The 16,419-nt window shown below is 44.3% G+C and overlaps 1 long non-coding RNA gene across 2 annotated transcripts in view; it reads right to left on the reverse strand.

Moving 5' to 3' along the window:
- Positions 1-499: 499 nt before the first annotated feature.
- Positions 500-16,419, reverse strand: part of LOC116789339 — a 155,749-nt gene continuing 139,829 nt past the window's right edge. For both annotated transcript variants that reach the window (XR_004357987.1, XR_004357988.1), the window contains one exon: positions 500-547. This is a non-coding gene — a long non-coding RNA (uncharacterized LOC116789339). The remainder of the gene's footprint in view (positions 548-16,419) is intronic.

The following is a 16,419-nucleotide window of genomic DNA, read 5'->3' on the forward strand; positions in this document are numbered from 1 at the left end:
CGTGCCAGTGTTACAGGAAGAGAAGGACAGTTTATTTAAAACAGGTCCAAGATTTAAGGCTGAGCTGACACAACTAATTTTTCCGTGCAAACACTGCCGGCTCCAAGGTGGGCATCGGCTCCAAATGAGAGATTCTGGAAGTTGGGCCCTGTCTCAGAGCAAGCAGCACTTGTGTTGGCTCTGGTGGGATTTTAGTCCTCCCCCCAGGACTAAATGGTGTGGCTGCCTTGGTTGTTCCAGACTTTAAACAAGACCCAGAGCAACTCAGGCTACAGAAATTCCCGGGAGGATAAACAAAAGTCTGGCTGAGTGTGCAGGTGGAAGGAAAGGGAATTTTTCTGTACAGCAATTCCCTCAAAAGATTTAAAATACTTCATATGTACTACTTAATTAATTTCCTAACAGAGCACTTAGTGGTGGGGAGATAGAAGAAGGGATGAAGGGATGAAGTTATAGGATTTACTCACAGAGCCCAGGGTAAAATTCTGTGAAGAGTCTTCTCCATGGTCCAGGGAAATCCAGCACCATGCCAAAACAAGCTTCTGCCCTAAAATAAGTGCAGACATTCCTGCTCAGCACTTTAGATTGGATATTGGGAAGGAATTCTTGGCTCAAGGTGAGGCCCTGGCACAGGTTGCCCAGAGAAACTGTGGCTGCCCCATCCCTGGAAGTGTCCAAGGCCAGGTTGGAGCAAACTGGGGTAGTGGGAGGTGTCCCTGCCCATGGCAGGGGAGTTGGACTAAATGACTTTTAAAGGTCCCTTCCAACCCAAACCGCTCAAGGATTCTACAAACTTTTATTTCAGCATTTCTAAACCCTTCCACATGTCACGAGAGAACAGCTCACCTTGTTGCTATGCTAAAAAAAAATGTGTATAGAGAGTAACAGAGTCACACATCTGGGAAAAGAAATGGGAATCTTGACCCCCAGTTCACACAAAGTGCTCCCCACTGGCAGTGGGAACACCCCTGTTAGTGCTGCAGCCCCAAAGACCCCTCACACACTGCTCTGCCAGGAGCTCACCACCATATGCTGGGGAAAGTCAGCCAGATCATCCCCCCTGAACATCAAAAGCACGATAGTTTGCCTTTTTTCATTAATTCAGTCTCATTGTCTGCAAGGAGAGCCAAGGACAGCTGAGCCAGGGCAGTGTCAGGACACATTAGGACTCATCAGGACTGCTCAGACTAAAGCCTTCAGGACTTTGTTGAGCTGAGTTGGATGGCAAAGGTGAAAACTTAGTTTGGCTTCTAATTACTTGTTACCCATCCAGCAGAAGTCCTCTTGTTAAACAGCAAAAAAGAAATGCCAAACACAAAAATGTAGGAGTTTTTTCCTTTATCCATTTCATCTTTTCTATCAAAACAGCCCCTCTACAACCTTAACCCAGCTTTCAGAACACGTGCTAAGAGGTGATTTATTGTATTGAAACAAAAAAGCATCACAGCCTCTCTGCTTTGAGTAATAGTTTCACGGGTTTGGAAAAAAAACCTGTGAGTTTAGGTGTAAATGCTTTAAAACCATCCTGATGAGCAGATTTAGGTAACACATCATTCTGCAGAGCAGGCTGACATAGTTTCTATTTTCTCTCTTGTGTCTGTGAGAACTGCTAAAGAGTTAAATTTTTTTAAAAAAATCCATTAAATTAAAAGTCATTTAGATTAAAGTTAAATTAAAAAAAAAAAAAACAAACCTCTGACAGCTTAAATAAAAAGCCATTTCTATAGTTATTCCCAGACTTCAGGTACAAGGGGCTCTGGGCAGTTTTAGTCTCTCATTCCAGAGCTAGGCCACCAAAGAGTTTGTTCAGCCACTCAGTTTGTCCAAAAACCATGAAAACCTACAGACTCTTTACTAAATCAAACAAGCAAATAAACCCTGATGTTTCTGATAAATGAGTTCCAAGAGGCATTCATACAGATTATGACTTGCACGTTTTCATCAACACATAAATTGCTGTGCTTAAATGTAAAAAGCATGTGAAGTAATGGACTCTATATCTTACTTTGAAGATGTGTCAAAACAGAAATGAACTTTGGGATGCAATAGCAAGGGTTTATATATTGATTTTGGAAGCCAGTCTGCACATACCTTTCTCCAAACATCACATATTTCACAAAGCAGCTGCTTAAAGCTATTTACGTTGCATTAGAGATGGACAAATGGGGCTGGACAACGTGTGCCAAAGTTGAAACCATTTCAATGGATGAAAAAAGTTCAGTTAGTTTTCACCACACACATTTCTTGCCTGTCTCTGGTGCCAGGACTAACCCAAGGCAGTGAAACACCTGGGTGTCCCTCACGTTTGATGACCAGAAGCAAGAAGAAAGACAGAACTCAGGCTCTGGTCCCAAGCCTGAGCTTCAGACAGTGTTTGGGTCTAGATCCATTTTTGGGTGACAGCTCTGTAAACATCTTGAGAAAGCACATCTTAGGGAAAGCTCAGCCCCTCCTGGCCGCCCTGAGAAGTTTCAGTGACTTTGAAAAGGCAGCCAAACTTTTGGGATCTTGTCCATGTCACAGAAGTTCTCAACGATCCGCTGGATGAAGTCCATCCTTATGATCACACAGTGCTTCCCTTTAAAGAGCACCATCACACCCCGAAGCCACTGAACATTTTCTTGCTGCCAGACAGTCAAAGGCACAGGCTCCAACCCTAAAAAGGAATCAGAAAATCTCGCCACCCCCCCTTTGCTTCGGTTTTCCAAATGGCTTTTTTTTTTTTTGATGAAACTCTTTGAAGTTCAGCTTTGCCTTCAGAACTCCTCTGGTGCTTGGGGGACGGAGGCCTGTCAGAACAGCACATCCACACATCTGACTGTCAGCTCTTGACTCCGAGCTCAGAACAGGGTTTAACATGACCAGGAATTCCCTGCTACCCTCCACAGAAAGTTTTCGTCTCCACAGTTCAAACCCATGGTGCCATATGCTCAACGACACGAATATCTTGCTCATCTTTATAAATAACTTCAGCTCCCTTCCCTGCCTGGCTGTTTTTGGCTGCTCGTCTCCAGCCTGGTGGGATCAGAACTGAGCAAACCCATTTGGAAACTTCACCTTCACCAAGGTCGTTTATATGGAGAACTGAGCAGAAGAAAAGCCCATAGCACTGACCCCACTTGTTTCCCCTCTTCACTCCGAGTTTTCTCTTTCACTCACACCCCGGGTTTCATCTCCACAAGTCAGTTCATAATCCATGTCAATGGCTCTTCTCCTAAGCTATTTTTAAATCCCCAAAAGCCCCATCAGGCTGTTGTGTCTCAGGGTTTCTACTGCTGCTTTGAAACAAGGACTGAAACAAGGCAGTTCTTCCCTCCTTATCTAGGCAGTTGTTGGTGTTTTTAAAGACATTTGGGGGAGATTCATTAATTATTTATGCTTTCTTTATTTTCCCTTCCCTTTCACCCCAGTGAAGCCCCACACAAATACCTCATTTATGTCTTTTACTCTTTCAGAGAACCCTAAAATGGTTTGGGTTGGAAGGGACCTTAGAGCCCACCCAATCCCACCCCTGCCATGGGCAGGGACACCTTCCACTAGTCCAGGTTGCTCCAAGCCCCGTCCAACCTGGCCTTGGACACTTCCAGGGATTCAGGGGCAGCCACAACTTATCTGGGAATTCTATCCCACCCCCCAACCACCCTCACAGCCAGGAATTTCTCCCCAATATGCAGCATAACCCTTACTTCTTGTTTTCTTTTTCTCTCTCCCTCTGCTTTCCCTCAGGTCCTTGTTCCCTGAACTTTCTCCTCTTTTCAGCAGCAAAAAAAAAAAAAAAAAAAAGGAGAAGAACAGGTGAAGTAGCAGCAAAACCAAATGTTTGGAATATTTTCCCTTTAAACACCCAAATGTAAAGGCATTTTCCCCATTCAGCAAGAACAACAGGAGGAAAAGCAATTGGCAATATTCAAGAATTGTCACAATTTCCTCATTTTTACCCATCCCTAGAAAAGAAACGGGAGCTATTCAACCACGAGCACATTTCACTGAAGTGACACTTAACAATCCAAAAATATGGCTTTTAGTTCTGCATTTCTGTCTGAGCAGGAGATGATTTTCTGGGTGGCTGCTGCAGCAGCTGCACTGGTCCACAAAAATTCATTATTTGAGAGGAAAAAAGAGGGTTAATTGTGCCGGATTGATATTTTTGGGGTGGTTTTTTTCTGTTCTGTTAAGGCAGACTTGCACATTTAAAAATGAATTTTCACAATATCAAAATCTGAATGCCACTTTCTTTCTACATCTGAGAATGGAGATGGATTATATTGACAAAAAACTGGAATGTGTTGCCTCCCAGGGCTGGGAAATGGCTCGGAGAGGGCTGGACACTGATAATTTCTGCTGACTCTGCATTCCGAGGTTCAGATCCAAATTTAATTAATCTGCTGAACACAACCACTGGATCCAAGTTCAGCTGCTGTTCTGCCAAGGGATGAATCATTTCACCTGTTCCACATAAGGTTTCACATCATATTAAATCCTCTTTTGTTTCAGGGACTTTTGTGGGCAAAGAAGTGAAAGACAGGGAGAATCTCAAAGCAGACACAGCATTTTGCTGGCACAGGGAAAGGTGGATTTGTGGGCTGAATCATAGAATTATTTTGATTGGAAAAGACCTTTTAGATCATTTAATCCAACCATCAGAAAAACATTCATCCATTTGAACATTTAAAATGGCCTGAATAACATGGTTATTCTTGAGGTCTTTTACTGATAAAAAAAAAGCTGCATCTATAAGTTTAAAAAAAAAAACAAACACAAAAGCAAAAAAAACCCAAATATTTTCCTTGGTTTTAAAGCTTAATTAATTGCATGTAGTAAAAACACCAATCTCAGTGCCACAAGAAGAGAGGTTAGACAGAATCTGTAGCCTGCAAGTTCCTTTTGTGCTAAAAAATATCCCCCTTTATCTCCTGAAAACATTATCTTTTAATAGCACAAGAAATCAACCATAAAGTCGAGTTTTAACCTTGTCCCCTTACATATGATTTTTTGTTTATTTAGATAATATTAAATATTTGATGTCATAAAATGTGTGCTTGACCTCATAGATCTTTAAATATCTCCCTTTTCTGACCAAGAGATGTATCCCAGTGTATTGGCCATGTTCAAAGACAGTCTAAACAACTTCCTGGCTTCACTGTGCAATAAAACAGCTGCCAACCCCCTTCTTTTTTGCTCTATTTCACAGCTCCAAATGCTCCAAAAGCATTAAATTTCCTCTTATATGTGGAATGTGGGATGTAAAGAGTAAAATATTCCATAATATGGAGACATCTATGGAGGGGTGTTTGTCCATTATTGTTTATATACTTTGCTAAACAGAGCAATACATTCAGTTTCCAGGAGGAGATGGGAGGAGTGGGCATTATTTTGGGATAAGGGTATAACTTTATGAGATATTTAAGCAAAGATGGCTGCATGGAGATTATTTCCTGGAAATATTCCACCAGGGAAATCTGGTGGTCTCACATACATAGGGGGGAAGAATCCTTGACTCCAGCTGCACATGAGGTAGAAAATAGTCTACATGGAGGCTGTTGGGGATAGAAATAAAAGTTTGGGAATATGGATTTTTAGATGCAATCTGGAGTTCACAATTGTAATACACTCCAGGAGATAATACCAGGAGTTAATATCCTACGTATTACTCACATGACTCCAAGTCTATTCCATAGAATCACAGAATCACTGAGGTTGGAAAAGCTCTCCAAGGTCACAGAGTCCCCCCTGTGCCCGATGCCCCCCTTGTCCCCCAGCCCAGAGCACTGAGTGCCACGGCCAGACCTTCCTGGGACACCTCCAGGGATGGGCACTCCAAACCTCCCTGGGCAGCCCCTGCCAGTGCCTGACCACCCTTTCCATGAAGAAATTCCTCCTGATGTCCACCCTGACCCTCCCCTGGCACAACCTGAGGCCGTTCCCTCTCCTCCTGTCCCTTGTTCCCTGGGAGCAGAGCCCGACCCCCCCCCGGCTTCCCCCTCCTGTCAGGGGGTTGCAGAGCCAGAAGGTCCCCCCTGAGCCTCCTTTTCTCCAGGCTGAGCCCCCCCAGCTCCCTCAGCCCCTCCTGCTGCTCCAGCCCCTTCCCAGCTCCGTTCCTTTCCCTGTACATGCTCCAGCCCCTCCATGTCCTGTCTGAGATCCCAGAACTGCCCCAGCCCTGGAGGTGCCCCAGCAGTGCCAGCACAGGGGGATGGTCAGTGCCCTGGGGCTGTGACACACCAGGGCTGGGGGCAGTTCTGGGGCCATTGGCCTCTTGCCCCCCTGGGCACACCCGGGATCATGTCCAGCCTCTCTCTTCAGTGCCCCCAGGGCCTTTTCCAGCTTTCCAGCCCCTCTTCCCCCGGCTGGAGCTGCAGGGAGTTGTTGTGACCTGAGAGCAGGACCTTGTTGTCCCTCACACCACTGGCCTCATTCCACGGATCCAGCCTGTCCAGATCCCTCTGCAGAGCCTTCCTGCAGACCAACATTCCCACCCAACTCTGTGTCATCCATGAATTTACTGAGGGTGTCAGTAAATCCACACCATCAACAAAGTGGTGACTGGACACCACCTGGATTCAGCCCCATTCCCACCCCTCTGGGCCCGGCCATCAGCCAGTTCCCAATCCAGCCAAGGTGCCCCTGTCCAAGATGTGGGCTCCAGCTTTCCCAGGAGAATGCCATGGGAGATGGTGTGAAAGGCTTTGCTGAAGAACAGGCAGATACATTCACAGCATTTTCCTCCTCAGGACCATATGGGCTGTGGCTCAATCCATTGTATTTCCACAAGATACCAGTAACATTTAAATATTAATTCCATGAGATGAGAGCCTAAAATAGAGCAGTAGGTGTGAGCAAATGCCAGGTCATGGTGCTCTGTGCCACTTTCATCACACACTGAAAGAGTGGCTGAGGCAGTGCCCGGGTCCCAGAGCCAGGAATTTCACGGAACAGCCCGAGGCCAACACTAAATTACACACTAATATTTTTTCTTTTTGTTAATTACCAATGTTTCTGTATTGGGAAAGTGGGACACAGCACGTGTAATTAACTTGTTTGGGCAAGTTATAGACCTTAGCTACAAACTCCACCTCCTTTCATCTGATGTGTCCACACCCCTGAGTGCCTGCAACGCTCCGTGGGATGCGTGGGATTGCTCCCACGGCACATTCCCAACTTTACATAATGTAAACAAAACAGCTGCATTCAGCAACTCTTGTAAAATTGCTTGAAGACCCAGGAGTGCACAAAAAAAAATCAAGCTGTGGCCTATAAGGCAGAGAAAAAGAAATTAAATCCCTTTTAAAAGAAAAACATCTCTGGGGTGAGGGCAACACCTAAGTAGAGAAAATTCCAAGAATTTTATGTTCAAAAAGAACACCAAAGTTCAACCAGCTGAACCCAAAGCTCCACAGTGCCATGGGCAGTGCTGGGAAATCGGAACCCACAACTGGTTTACCACCAGTGGAAATAACATTAATCCCTGGCTCTCCAGCCAAGCAGGAAATTACACTTGGGATATCACTGGGAAATCTGAAAGTTTTTCGAATTGTAATGAGGTATTTGGAATCCCTGCTGCCAGCAAGGACCCTCCATGCACAGAAATGGAGATTTGCAAAGGCAGGAGTCCAGAAATCCTGGGCACAGAGCTCATTTAATATCTGCACTCGGCAGCTCCGAAGCCGGGACAGCAAAGGTAATAACGAAATTCCAGGGAGGATCCGTGATGCTGAAGGGCTGAAAATGAGGGCCTTTGCAGGGATACTCCCTGTGCAAAGCCAGGCTGGGTTTAATTAGGGAGGTGTGAAGGTACCTGAGTAGGAAACACAGTCACATCTCCTGGTTATTCCCGGAAGCACAACTGAGGGGCTTCCATTCCTTCCCCCCAATCCCAGACTAAGGAGGTAAAGTGGCTCCTTCCTCATTAAACCAGCCAGGAGCAGATGGCTTGGCACCTGGCTGCAGCTGGGTTTGGGGACCTTCTGAGTGACAGTAGGTTGATATATTTGAAGGAAAAGGCCTTTGGGGGGATGCAGGAGGACACAAGGGATTTCATGCAGCAGTTGGTGATGGTTTGGTGGGACAGACACGTCGTCTCCTGCAAACAGCAGTTGACTTGCTCTGCTGAATCCCTCAAATCCAGTGTGTGCACACTCCTGCTGCTCCAATCTTCACAGAAACATTGTTAGGAACTATGAGGAATCTACAAACAACAAGAGGAAATGTCCACACTGCTCCCTTATCCCACAGAATGGATCCCCTGGTACTGCTTCCATGTTTTCATGTCACCCCTTTGGCACCCTTAACATTTGTCTTTGGCACCTCAGATATTTCTGACTGCTTTCTCAGCCTCTAGTGCTGGAAGAATCTTACCTAAAAAGTGGAGAGAAATTCATTTTTTCTTTCCTTTTTTAACTTCCCATAGTCTTGGCAGCAAACTGTGTCATGATGATGTTGGCAACAACATATTTGTGGCAGAAGGAAGAAAGCGAATCATAAAATATATGAAAGAAAAAGTTGACATTTTAATGAAATAACTTGTAACTTCTTGGAAAAAAGGTTATTAAAATGCACTCAGTTTATGGCTGTTTGTATAGGTAGGAGGAGGAGAAGAGTTGCTCCTCAAGCCTTTAATAAAAATCAAATAATAATAGCAGTTATAAATGATTTTCTAAATTCATTGCTGGAAAGAATTTTAGATTTGGGACATTCTGGGCTTTTCTGAGAACTTGGAGACTGCTGGCACAGGCCTGAGGTTCTGGGAGAGCAGCATGACTTGTTCCTCAGAATGATGGAGCATCCAGTGTTCCTTTCCGACAGTTACCAAAGCTGGCACTGACTTCTCACGCAGCTACAAATGAATTAGTTTGTCTTAAATGCTTCTCTGCCAGATTATGGAATTAGAGAATATCCCACATAGAGTCCAGCTCCAACAGTGACCAACATTCCCAGGCCCTGCCTTTGAAGAAGAAAGGATGGTGCAGCTCTGTAGACCCTCAAGCCCAGGGACTCCTCCTGTTTTTCTTCCTGCCATTGCATTCAACCTCTGGAGTCACACATCTCATTTTGATATGTCAGAAATCCAAGGAAAAGCCTCTTCCTGCAAAGCACAGCAAAGCCAGTGGCCAGCAGCCACTCCTGGGTGTTCCCCACAGAACAAGGGAGAACACAAGAATAAGAGGGAGAACATTCCCAGCCAGCCATGGATTTATCAGGGATGAGAAGAGTTTAGGACCATAGGAGCTTTTCTCCTGTCCTTTTCCCCCCAGACTGGGCTGTATATAAAAATGAAGGGGAAAGAATGATGGGATACATTGGACAGTCACCAATCAATGGTCAAAGCAGGACCTCAAGACAGGAACCTCAGACCCCCCTGTTTGATAAAGTGAATTCTGGTCACAAACAAACCTGCCTGGTTTGGTGCCTCCTGTCTCACCTTTTCAAAATGTAAACTCAAATTACAGGTAAATCTTAGGGAAATTACACTTCCCCTTGGTTTCAGCTGCAGCTGGAGCAAGGGCATTGCATTTCTGGAAGGATTCTGATATTTTGATTTAGATCCAAAGCAAATAAAGTCCCCTCCGTGTTTAACCAGACTCCACCATGGAAAGAAGAATCTTCTTTTTAGGAAGAGCTGAGACATTTCTTACACAAAGGGAAGAGTCATTTCACAAGACAAGAGTAGGCACTAGTGCAAAAAAAAAATTGTAGAAATACAGTTAACCCCCAGGAAGAGGAATTGGATGGGAATCACAGTGGGGCTTTCAGCTACAGGTGGAGGAAGGACGTTGCATTTCTGGAAAGATTATGGTCATTCCAAAAACTATCCTGAAAGATTTCTGGGATAGGGCTTCTCCTACAATGACTGCAATGGAACATGACAGACATATATATCCAGTACACTAGAATAATGTGTGCTTTACACTAGAGCTCCAAAGTGGACACCCAGCCCAGGAGCACTTACGGGATCCTGTGGATCGTGTTCCTGGTTGGAGTCATAAAAGCAGAGCAGAAATAGAGCGTTAAAAAGCACAAGACAACTCTGATCAATTGTTGGCCCTGCAGAACAGAGACTGCTTTGGCAGATCATCTGACACTCTCAGCCTGGAAAAAAGCCTTGGTAACCAAATAAATTTTCTTTTATTGGCAGCTACTGATAAAGATTCCCAATACTGGCCTGGATTGAAATGCATATGGACAATTAAAACTCGGGATCACCATCACAGTGTGATGGTGCCAGTTTGGGAAGCCTTATGTTATTTTATTTTATTTATGTTCTGTTCAAGAACTTTGCTGCTAATTACCATAAAAACTTCAGTTAATAATCAATCCCTGCCACAACTACAGTATCAGTTAGATTGTCTAATTAAGAAGTGGTGAGTGATTGGAATTCCAATATGGTGATCCAAGCACAGGCTGCAATCCTAAACAAATAGGAGTGGGAAGTTGCTGAACAAAAGATTATCTAAGCTTTAATATCGACTGGCAAAACTCTTTCTCTCTGGATCATCAGCTTCCAGCCCTGTTATTACAATACAAATGCCCAATTTCTGCTAATTCCCAAGGCTAATTCCTTCCAATCATTATTTTGTATACATTGTGTTAAGGCTTTTCACTTGTTTAAATTTGCATAATTACAGCAATTGTCTTCTAAGCTTTGCTCTACTGAAATCATTCTAATTTGGGATTTAGCCCATTTTGAAAGAGCAGGAAACTTCTGGAGAGCAACATATCTGGAACTGGCATTGCCTGGATCTTCTGTAATTCATCCCAAGCACAGGCAGGCAGTCTGGGAGGACAGGGGAAGTGCCAGAGTGGAATATAACTTTTTTTATGGATGTACTACCCCTGGGAGTATCATTGAGGAACTCCTGGAGCAGCAGTTGCTCCCCAGGTGACCCCTCTGATGCAGAGGTAGCAGACCTGGGCCTGGTTGGGAATCATTGGGTGCTTTGCCTGCGTCTCCTCAGAGGACACAGGACAGGTCGGGTGCAGGTGTCGAGCTCTGCAGGAGGAGAGGATGGGAAAACTGAAGGAGTTCCACATGGACCAGACCCAGATCAAGGGCTCTCCCTGTGGGAAGGAGTCCCCGGAGCCAGTGCCCCTCCCTCCTGCCAGCTCTGGGCTCTCCAGTGTGAGATTGTTCCATAGCATGTCCCTCCTCCAGCCCGGAGCCGTTCCCAGAGAACAGCAGTGCCAGCTCATCCCACTCCCCTGCCATAGACTTATCTCCCTCTCATGCTCCTGTGAATCCTTGATGATCCATCAGCCCCACTGCTCCCCTGGCAAAGCTTTCTGCCTCTGATCTGCCCAAAAAACTTTCTGGTGGTAGCTTTTCTGCATCCAGTGAGTGCAGGGGATCTGCCTGGCTTGCCTTTCACTTTTAAACGGAGATATGGAATTTTTTCCCTCTTAAAAAAAACCCCAACCCCAAACCAAACTTAATAACTCCTTTGTGTGTCACTTTGTATGTTCTTGTTGGTGGATCTTCACGAGAATGATTATGTTGTGCATATTTGTGTTGAGGAGTAAAAGAAGTTGTTGCCCTTAAAGCATCTAAACCGCCTACAAACATATTCCCCTCTTAGCTGCTCCTTTAACTGTCTTTTAATTACCTTCCTCATTATTAGGCAGTTCCTCTGAAGGTGCATTGATTTTTTTAATGTATTTTTTTCCCCTCCTACAAGGATCCTCAGTGTTAGGATCTGGACTATTTGGACTAACAGTCCTATTCTGGACTGTTTTTTTCACACACTGGTTGAATCAGATGAGGAACTGCAGCCCTCAGAAGTAACTGAACAATTATTCTTCCTCCTGCCAACAAGTTTTATTGTCACCAAGTGTTTCTGGAAGGAGGGACCTGGCTGTGGCACTGTCAACCAACTTGTTTTTCCTGGGATTTTTATTAATCCTCGGGTTGTTTTATCACCAGGGCCATGTATTCTCCCATTGTTGGGGAACTGACGTCCTGTATTTTGGCCATTTCTTCCTATCATTATTTTATTTCTATTATTCTGTTATTATTGCTCTTATTGGACTTCCCTGATCCTTGTGGGTCCCTTCCATCTCAGGATACGCTGTGATTCATGGATTCTGCCCCCTGAGCTTTCAGACTTCTGCTGTCCATGTAAAACCACTCACAGGGCTGGGTTTGATCCCTTTGCGTCCCCACGTTTGTCACACACATTTCACATCCTTAATGATTCCCACCCTGAGCTTCATCTGACTTTCCTCCGTGGCTTCATCCCTCCAGAATGGTTTCTGCTGAACTTTGTCCTGGCTTCCTTTCCCTCTCCCCTCTTATCTGCCTAATTATTAGTGCTGGGAGAGCAGAGCTCATCTCTGCTGTAGGTTATCTACGTTTCAAAAGCTTCTCATCCCAATACCTACAGCCCCTGTTCTCTGCCTTCTGCCTCTGTCTGCTCTTTGAAGCATCCCAGCTCCCTTTCATCTGCTGCCAGGACAACTTACCCCTTCCATACCTCTGCTCTGAAATATGCTCTGTACACACACACAGATGAGATAATCTGCTGCTTATTAAAAGCAGGGCTATCAAAAGGCAATCAGCAGCTCAGTAACACAAGGCAGAGTCCCTCAGGTTTGATGCAAAGGAGATATTAAGAAGTTGTTCCTCTGAGAAAAAGGATGAACTGGTGTTTGGGTTGGGATTTGTTCTTGTGTACAAGGCAAGTTAAAATAAAAACTCAGAACAGAGTCATCTATTAAGTATGAAAACCCATCTTGTTGCCTAAAAATCCACAGCCACATTCTTCATCATCACTACTAGAAATAAGCATCATCTTCCCTTCACAGGCTGTAACAAATTGGAGCATTAAATTGTGTTGTATTGGTGTCCTGACTGTGTTTTCTTATTATTCCTTTTCAAAACAAATGGATATTAAAAGGAGGGCTATCAAAAGACAATCAGCAGCTCAGTAACACAGGGCAGAGTCCCTCAAGTGTGATGCAAAGGAGATATGAAGAAGTTGTTCCTCTGAGAAAAAGGTGTTTGGGTCAGGATCTGTTCTGTATATGAGGCAAATTTAAATAAAAACCCAAAACAGAGGCAATTTAAAATAAAAACCCAAAACAGAGGCATAGATTAAGTGTGAAAACCTATCTTGTTGCCTAAAAATTCACAACCATGTAAACAGCCATTTTCTTCATCATCACTACTAGAAATAAGTGTCATTTTCCCTTCACATGCTGTAACAAATTGTTAAGCTGTGTTGTGTTGGTGTCCTGACTGTGTTTTCTTTCCTGATTTCTTCTTTTTCAAAAGAAATGAAAAGTTATTATCGCCCATTTCATCGACCGTTTCTTACCAAAACATCTGCCAGATTTTTAGCTTCCTAGAAATAGGTTAAAAAGTAGTCTTTACGCACTCAAAGTTTATTTTGTTTCAGGAGGAGAAGTAGAACAGGGGATTTAACTCTTTGCTGTCCATATCTACAGCGAATAAATCAAAATAATGGCTTTTCACAGCATAGATAAACCCTCCCAGCTTTGCTCTATGGAACACACTACCTTCTGAAGCAACTTTACAACATCTAAGAGTAGCACCCCAGATAAGCATAATTTCAGTTATCTGGGACTCAGAGGCAAAGAAGAAAAAAAAAAAAAAAGAAGAGTGAACTCTTTTTTTGCATACAGAACAGTCCTCAATAATTATTTTTTTTCCAAACAAAACATCAAATAAGTCTGTTCCTTCAGATGCTGCAGATGAATGGAGCCTGTCACACTGCCAGGGTGGGAGGATCTGCTCCCCAAGCCTTGCACAGGCAGAACAAGGGAATTCTCCCTCTGTAGCCACCTGAAAACAGCTCTGCTGTGTTTATGTTGTACCAAGTTGGCTGATCAGAGGATCTGTCCCCTTTCTTCTATCCCTGCAGGGCCACAGGATATCAGGCTTTCAAAGCCAGGATATTTGTCATTCATCCAGCATTTTTTTACTCCTCTCCAGCTTCAGGCACTGGCAATTTGTGTAGGTGAGGGAGGAAAAAAAAAAAAAACAAACCACCCTCTAATGGATTTCTGCAGTGGGTTAATTTTTTTAAATGAGTATCTTCTGAAAGTAAAGTGGCTGGGGGAGATCGATAAGGACAAGGAAGTGCTCCAAGGAACATGACAGGACATGTCCCAGGCAGCCCCAGAGTCTGAGATCGTTTCCATATGAAAAAAAAATAGTGAGCCAAATAATTTGTTCTTTTTGATTTTTTTTTTCCATTTGAATTAACAAAAGCAAAAGTCACTGGCACGGGTTGCCCAGAGAAGCTGTGGCTGCCCCTGGATCCGTAGGAGTGTCCAAGGCCAGGTTGGACAGGGCTTGGAGCAAACTGGGCTGGTGGAAGGTGCCCCTGCCCATGGCAGGAGAGCTGCACTGAATGACTTTTAAAGGTCTCTTCCAACCCAAACTATTCAAGGATTTTATAAACTGAGTTTTATTTCACCATTTCTAAACCCTTCCGTGTCCCTGCCCAGGGCAGGGGTTGGAATGGGATGAGCTTTAAGGTCCCTTCCAACCCAAACCATGATTCTGTGAATATTTTCTACTAAATACTCTGTCAAAAAATCACAGTTCAAAAATGAGATAAAATAAAATAAAATTAAAAAAATTTAATAGCTTATTTTGTTTCTCTTTTAGTTTCCTCAGCTCTAAGGATGAGCTCTAGGAATCAGCTCCATGATTCTACCAGAAGCCTATTCCTCCGGATCAGAAAATTATTTCTGAAAGATATGTAATGATGCAAATGATCCAATTTGCAAAAGGTCTGCTCTGATACAGAACATACATCAAATATACATGAGGTACCCTGAATAGTAACTGTGCAGTTAGCAGAGCAATAAGTGTAATTATCATCCTGGATTACTTAAAACACAAATTGGCATCAAATTCCAGTAGCCAATACAAGTGCAATGACAATTTGAGTTAGACACAATACTTTTTTTGCCTTTGAATGGAAGATAAATAATTGCAAAATGCAAACTATCCTGGTATGAAATAAATTCTAATGCAAATATTATATATGGGACTCCAGCTCTTGTTGCTTTTAGACTTAGGAAAACTGTTCACTGTCCTGTTGCTTTTGGGGAAGAAGAGGAAGGGAAATAAACTCAGAATTAATTTGTATTGATTTTTTTAGATCTCTACTTTGACATTTATTTAGTATAACATATCTTAGAACAGTTACAATCGTTTCCAGGACGAGTAATTAAATAGAATCCCAGAATGGTTTGGGTTGGAAGGGACATTAAAGTCCATCCTGTTCCACCCCCTGCCATGGGCAGGGACACCTTCTACTAGCCCAGGTTGGTCCAACCTGGCCTTGGACACTTCCAGAGATCCAGAGGCAGTCACAGCTTCTCTGGGCAACCTGGGCCAGGGCCTCACCACACTCATAGCCAGGAATTCCTTCCCAATTTTCCATCTAAATCCTGCAAACCTCCAAGGACAGAGAAGGCACAGCCTGGAGGCACAGCTCCCACACAGTCTGGACATTCCTATTCCCAGCTCCACTCTGTTGCCCCTTTTCCTTCCACCCCACACCGCAGTGAGTGAAGAGGGATAACTGTGTCCCTCCACCTCCTGGCCATGTCCCTGTTCCCACAGCCAGGGATGCTGCTGCCTCCAGCAGCTCCACCTTTTCCCCAGGGCTGTTCCCAAACCAGCTCTACATCCCTGAGACCCGTTCCTGGAGCAGCCAAACCCCACGTGCTGCCCGTGGCCACCTGAGCCCCGAGGGCTGAGCTGCCTCAGGGGCTCCTGCCCTACCTGGTGGTGCCACGTGGGGCTCCTGGGACAGGCAAAAATGCTGATAATGATCCTCATCAAGCTCCTCACTCACTTCCCAGGGAAGTACAGGTTCAGCTGTTATTAAATGAAGTTGTGTTCCTCATTTATGGGTAGATTTGGGAGTTTTGCTGGTGTGGGATGACAAACACAAGCAGCGTAGACTGAGATGAGAAGGAGGAGCTGTGCTGGGACTGTGATTGAGGGAATGCTGAGGAGAGCAGTTGCTGACACCTTCAAAATTCCAGCCCCAGAAAGGAATGCTCTGGCTGCCATCAATAATTAACAGATAATGGAAGCATGTTCAAATGGCACAATAAAGCAGGATTTGCTCTGCAACAGCCGCGTTTCAGATTCCAAATGCAAAAGCTGTACCCTGGGGATGGCTGTTAGTGGAGAGAAATATTATGATCTGTAATTATTATTTGTTGTACACCTCCACAGTTGTAACATCTGCATGGTTTGTGCTTCCATGTGATTGCTCTGAGCTGGGGAGGAAATATTGCTGTGACAATAATTACTTGCAAATTGCACTGAGAAAACATTTTACCTTCCAAACACAAATCAAATCTAATGCCAGTGCTGGCTGTCCCAGGAACAGGGGGAGATTTGTAACCAGAACCATGAGCAGGTTGTATGAAACAAAG

The sequence above is a fragment of the Chiroxiphia lanceolata genome, chromosome 7, assembly GCF_009829145.1.
Source record: "Chiroxiphia lanceolata isolate bChiLan1 chromosome 7, bChiLan1.pri, whole genome shotgun sequence".
NCBI classification, from domain to species: Eukaryota; Metazoa; Chordata; class Aves; order Passeriformes; family Pipridae; genus Chiroxiphia; species Chiroxiphia lanceolata.